Source organism: Zalophus californianus, chromosome 6, assembly GCF_009762305.2.
Source record: "Zalophus californianus isolate mZalCal1 chromosome 6, mZalCal1.pri.v2, whole genome shotgun sequence".
Lineage (NCBI taxonomy): Eukaryota > Metazoa > Chordata > Mammalia > Carnivora > Otariidae > Zalophus > Zalophus californianus.
The window spans coordinates 75,626,215-75,632,895 of NC_045600.1; positions in this window are offsets into that span (position 1 = coordinate 75,626,215).

Consider the following 6,681-nt stretch of genomic DNA (forward strand, 5'->3'; position numbering starts at 1 on the left):
CTTCTTGAGCTCCGGCGCGCTCCCCTGAACACAAGATTCCAAATCCCGTCTAAACCTGGTTTCACCACGGGTTTGTGTGTGATCTTGAGCAAGTTATTTAGTAGCTTCCGAGTACAGAATGTCTGCCATGTCCCAGGAGCTTTGTGTTTATTATTTAAGTCACATTAATCCTGCGAGGTAAATAGTTCAATGCCCATTCTGCCCCAAAACTAGGAAGCAGTGTGGACGTGGGAAGGCTCATGGGTTTGAGATTCAGATGGCCTCCTTTTGAATCGTGGCTTCTTTACTTAATTGTGTGACTTTGGACACGTTAAATATTTAGTGCTTCCATCTCTTCATATGTAGAAGTTTATCTGTTTTCAAGGTTTGTGAGGTTAAATGGAGTGCCCGCCACCCATGCATGATTTTTTATTATTATTATTTTAAAAAGCACACTAGTGGGGCGCCTGGGTGGCTCAGTTGGTTAAGCCTCTGCCTTTCCCCACAGGTCTTGATCTCAGGCCCTGGGATGGAGCCCCCTGCTGGGCTCCCTGCTCAGTGGGGAGTCTGCTGCTCCCTCTCCCTCTGCCCCTCTCCATCCCCCGCTCGTGTTCTGTCGCTCACGCACGCTCTCTCAAACAAATAAATAAAATGCTTTTTTTTAAAAGGCACACGAGTGATCGGATTTTGTATTGAGTTGTATATCTATATAATAATATAACGTGTTATTGGGTATTTGTTTCTCGTTTTCCCCCCTTTTATAAAGTGTTATAAACAGTGTATCTTTTCTTATTTCCTTAAGTTAAATTCCTAGAAGTGCAGTTGCTGGATCTAAGACTATGCACATTTTAAAGGAATTTTAAATGCCCGCTAGCAAAATCGCACCTATTTGCATTTCGCCAGCTTTGTAATACTTTTAAATTGGCGCTTTGAAAATGGCACTGTATTTTCAAACCCTTATTCCTTTGACCCCAAGTTATTTGATCTGGTCGGGGTGGGGGTGAGGGAAGAGGAGTGCTGTGAGAATGTGGTTGGGAGGTAGGGTTGAAAAGGGCCAATTAAGGAGTTTGGACCCTTGAAGATGATGGTGATCTGGAGCCGCTGAAGTTTCCACCCCCATTTTATTTCCTGATTTGAAAGATATTTTGTGTTCATAGCAGACTGTTTGAATAAGGCAGTAATGGAAAAGGCTTTTCCCCTTCCAGTTCATTCTAAAATGTTTATTTATCTGATCATAGGAAGACGGAAATTGTAGATTGCTTTCCTGCTTCTTTCTACTTTTCTGCCTTTATCTGTTGTCTCTGATGAAACTTTGAGGTTGATCTCAGACTTCACAAGGGTCTTGACCCTATTGGTCAATCTTTGTCCCAGTGAAATCTGCAGTCCTTACCACATTGCCTTTGTGTTTGTTGACCTCCTCTGAGCACGTATCTACCTCCTCTCACTGCACTCTGCCCTAAATTCCTTGATGTTAGGAACTACATGTTAATTATATTTGATTCCACTGCCTAGAACATAATGTATTGAACGTTTAGTGAATGTGAGTAAATTAATTGAAAGTAAATATAATACAGAACTGAATATACTATAATTACATTTATATGAAAAAATGTAAAAACTAGAAGAGAATACATTTTAGAATGTTATATGTTATATCAAATTAATGGTTTTCATGCAGTTTTTTTGATGTTCAAGCTGTTGTTCTGCTTCTTAAATAAATTGTAAGGGAACGCTTTTGAAAAGGTTGTCAGTCATTCAAATCATATATTCCTTCCCTTTTAAAGTACTCCCCCACTTACTACAAAAATGTTTCAACTGTAACCCAAATCAAGGTTGCTTTGGCCTCAGGTTAGTGCAGGTCCTTTTTCCTTTATCCTAGGAGTCCTGAGTGTTGGTTGCTAAAACATGTTCCAAAGAACATGAAGACTGGGGCGCCTGGGTGGCTCAGTTGGTTAAGCGACTGCCTTCGGCTCAGGTCATGATCCTGGAGTCCCGGGATCGAGTCCCGCATCGGGCTCCCTGCTCAGCAGGGAGTCTGCTTCTCCCTCTGACCCTCTTCCCTCTCGTGCTCTCTATCTCTCATTCTCTCTCTCTCAAATAAATAAAAAAAAGTTTAAAAAAAAAAAACATGAAGACTGAGGTGAAAATTGGAACTGAACTGAAGAAGGATTCCAGGGTCAAAACACATTTGAGAAAAACTACAGATGCTCTTCTGTACACACATCTTAGAGATTCTCAGTGGGATTAGTATAACATTAAAACCATGAGAAATGATTCAATAAAGAATCTCCTTTAATTCTGCTTCCCATTCACCTAAATAAGAAGCTCCCCCCACTTTTATTTTCCCTTATCACAGCTATAAACTTCCTATGGAGTCAGTGTTCCATAGAATACGATGAAGGCAACTTTCTTCAAGCATGCTAGAATTTTTCAGGAGAAAGATGAATGTAGTCCTTGAAAAGCTCTGCTTGGTTTTGTTTTGTTTTTTTTTTTTAAGATTATTAGAATATCATAAGAAATAATAGATCCTTTATAAAAACAGTTTCAAGTTGAAATTAAACTCGAGGATTCAAGTTGTTTTTTTGTTTATTTGTTTTTTACAAATTATGTTTTTCAAGAAAAATCAAGGGAAACCTAGATTCTAATCCTGACTCCAAATGAACTACCTGTGTCACTTTGAGTTAGGAACTCTTGGCCTTAATTTCTTCATCTATAAAATAAGAGACTTCTACTAAATGACTTCTAAAGTTACCTTCTAATTCTAAAATATATTTTTAAAAACATTTTGCATATTACTCTTTCATATATATTCATAGAAAAAATGATAAACACATAAAGGAGTAATGGGATTTCAGATAATTTTTTTTTAATTGTGCTTTCCTGGGGCGCCTGGGTGACTCAGTCGTTAAGCGTCTGCCTTCGGCTCAGGTCATGATCCCAGGGTCCTGGGATCGAGCCCCGCATCGGGCTCCCTGCTCTGCGGGAAGCCTGCTTCTCCCTCTCCCACTCCCCCTGCTTGTGTTCCTTCTCTGGCTGTCTCTCTCTCTGTCAAATAAATAAAATCTTTAAAAAAAAAATTGTGCTATTCCATATTTTTCCTAGGTCTCTGCATTGTGCAGGTACCACTTTTGGATTTAGAAAAAAGTATAAATGTTAGTAATATAACATGACGTGTTTCCAAACCTCAAAGCATAATTGTTCTCTGTCCTGGATTCACAGGAGAATCACCTTGGAAGCTCTTTCAAAATACTAAATGATACCTGGATCACACTCCAGAGATTCTAATTCATTTGCTTAGGGTAGAACATGGGCATCTACTGTGCAGCAAGAACTAAGAACCACTGACCAGAGCATTTTGTTGCTCTAAAAGGTTTGAACTTACACAAAGTAATCTAAGCAAACAATCAGCAGTTTGGGGCAGCCTCCTTGCATGCCTGCCACTGGACTAAACTTGAATTAGACAGTAATGGAAATGCTCAACTTGTAAAAATAAATGTTAAACTTCCCTTTGTGCCTTTGAGCAAATATGATTTTAATTAAAGAAACTGAGAAGGCACACCATGATTCCATAGGTCGTGTGAGTTGCCTCATCTGACTTTTATATTTCGGCCATCTACACAGTTTTTGTCTTTGTTTTTGAATCTCACCCCCCCACCATTTTAGGGGTCTAAGAAGCTGACTATTTCTAATACTTCATGCCGTTTGCTGAGCAGTTGCATTTGGATTGAAACTTGAAAAAGGAAATTTTATTTATTTACTTTTTTAAAAAATTTAAGTAGGCTCTACGCCCAACGTGGGGCTCAAACTCACCATCTGGAGATCAAGAGTCATGTGCTCTACTGACTGAGCCAGCCAGGTGCCCTGAAAAAGGAAACTTTCTATTCAAACAACCAGATTTGCAAGAATGGATCTCTCCAAAGGGGTGGAGGGAAGCTTTTATAGATAGTGTCTTATATTTTGGTCTATGCCATTTAACATTGTCTCTATAATAGTTCTGCTCTCCTCCACGGTCCAACCAGTTCCTCCAGTATGCTCTAAAAGGTCCTGTGACTTTTGGTAGCTTCTGTAAAATGGGTTTCCATTGCAAATCCCCAGTTATTTGTGTTATTTGACTCTAGTATCATCACTGCCTTCTGAAAAGGGCCACCTTACACTACTTTATTCAAGATGCAATTTATTCTGTGTTAATAAGTGTTTTAACGAGAGGAAACTTTTCCCCTCCATTTTGTCTGTTTGAAATTTCAAACCCCTTCAGGGAAAAAACAAGTTTAGGTCTTTCTTTCTTTTTTTTTTTTTTTTTGTAAGATACTACCTTCCGAGTTAGCGCTGAATTTCTGCATCATTTCTATGTGGATTACTTTTTTAAAAAATTTCTGGTTTACGGCTCTGCAGTGTCATGAAATGCCCCTGTCAGCAGTGACATGAACTAGACAGTGCTGGAAGAAAATGTTAGTTAGTAATACCATTCTTCCTTAGCAATTACCTTTTTTTTTCCATTTCAGGAGAGCTGTTGTGCAATTCACATTTTAACAAGTTCCCATTATAGCACATCCCTCCAGCACTTGCTTAGGAAACTGGGAGGATTGCCATTCCCACAGATCTTATTAAAGGATAAGAATGACAACCATAGCATGAGTCATAATGATACATTGCTGATGGCCTAGCATGTTTCTTCAAGCTTGGTTACTCTGGATTCATTCTGATGATTAATTTCAGCTATCTTGGAAGTGAGCTGAACTATCTCTATATCAAGTATCTGAATGACCAATCCAGGTCCTTTATGGTACTTTTTCCTATGTGCTATTTTTTAAAAAGATTTTATTTATTTATTCCAGAGAGAGAGAGCGTGTGAGCGAGTGGGGCAGGGCCTCAAGGAGCAGAGGGAGAGGGAGAAGGACAAGCAGACTCCACACCAAGTGCCAGGCTCGATCTCAGGACACTGAGATCATGACCTGAGCCAAAACCAAGAGTCAGACACCCAACTGACTGAGCCACCCAAGTGCCCCCCTATGTGCTAATTTTTAAAAGCCTAAGTTGGTTCACGTATAAGCATTGCTTTATGGCCTGAATTTTTTGGAAGGAAGGTTGTTGTGGACTGATTGTGTTCCTCCAGTATTTATATGTTGAAGCCCTAATCCCCAATGCCATTATATTTGGAGTTGGGGCCTTGGGAGGTAATTAGGGTTAGATGAGGTCATGAAGGTGGGGCTTGTGTAATAGGATTACTGTCCTTCAAAAGAGACACAAGAGAGCTCACTATCTAACTCCACCATGTGAGGACACAGTGAGAAGGTGGCTGTCCAAAAGCCCGGAAGAGAGCTCTCATCAGTAATTGAATCACCAAACACCTTGATCTCAGACTTCACAGCCTCCAAAACTGTGAGGAAATAAATTTCTGTTGTCTAAGCCGCCCATCTACAGTATTTTGTTATGGCAGCCTGAGCAGACTAATACAAGGGTGAAGTGCGATTCAGAAAAATCGAAGGAGAACAGTAAGTACTTGAAAGACAAAGTCATCCCTTAAAACATAAACATAAATGTAGGGTTGTTTAATTTGTGGGAGCTTATTGTATAAATGGAAACACATTAAACACTGTGCACTTAATTTTGTTTTTTTACTTTATCTTCGATGTCTTCCATATCTGTCACTCAGTTCTTTTTCTTTTTTTTATTATTATGTTCAATTAGCCAGCATATAGTACATTATTAGTTTTTTTTTATTTTTTATTGTTATGTTAATCACCATACATTACATCATTAGTTTTTGATGTAGTGTTCCATGATTCATTGTTTGTGCACAACACCCAGTGCTCCACGCAGAATGTGCCCTCTTGAATACCCATCACCAGGCTAACCCATCCCCCACCCCTCCCCTCTAGAACCCTCAGTTTGTTTTTCAGAGTCAATAGTCTCTCATGGTTCTTCTCCCCCTCCGACTTACTCCCCTTCATTCTTCCCCTCCTGCTATCTTCTTCTTTTTTTTTCTTAACATATTGCATTATTTGTTTCAGAAGTACAGATCTGTGATTCAACAACATTATTAGTTTTTGATGTCGTGTTCAGCAATTCATTAGTTGCATATAATATCCAATGCTCATCACATGTGCCCTCCTTAATACCCATCACCCAGTTACCCCATTCCTCTACCCCCTCCCTTCTGTAACCCTCAGTTTGGTTCCTGGAGTCCAGAGTCTCTCATGGTTTGTCTCCCTCTCGATTTCTTCCCATTCAGTTTTTCCCTCCCTTTAAAGGCTATACAGTATACATGGCATGGATGTATGATAATTTAGCTAACCAGTCCCCAGTTGATGGACATTTAGGTTGTTCCAATTTGTCACTATTACAAAAATTGTTGCTGTGAACATCCCTAGGGACCTTGTCAACACAGTTGTCTAGGAGAGTCATGTAATTAGGATTGCTTACCACAGAGGTTATAGTTAAAATATTGATAGGCTCAAAGAGGCCCTCCAAAATGTGCTAATTTATACTTTGAAGGGTTTGTGGACTAAATTATTTCTATAGTAAATTGAATAGTGTCCCGCAAAATTGACATCCATCCAGATAGAAACTCAGAATGTGACCTTATTTGGAAATCGGGTCTTTGCAGATGTAGTTAGAAAGATGAGGTCATGGGCGCCTGGGTGGCTCAGTTGGTTAAGCGACTGCCTTCGGCTCAGGTCATGATCCTGGAGTCCTGGGATC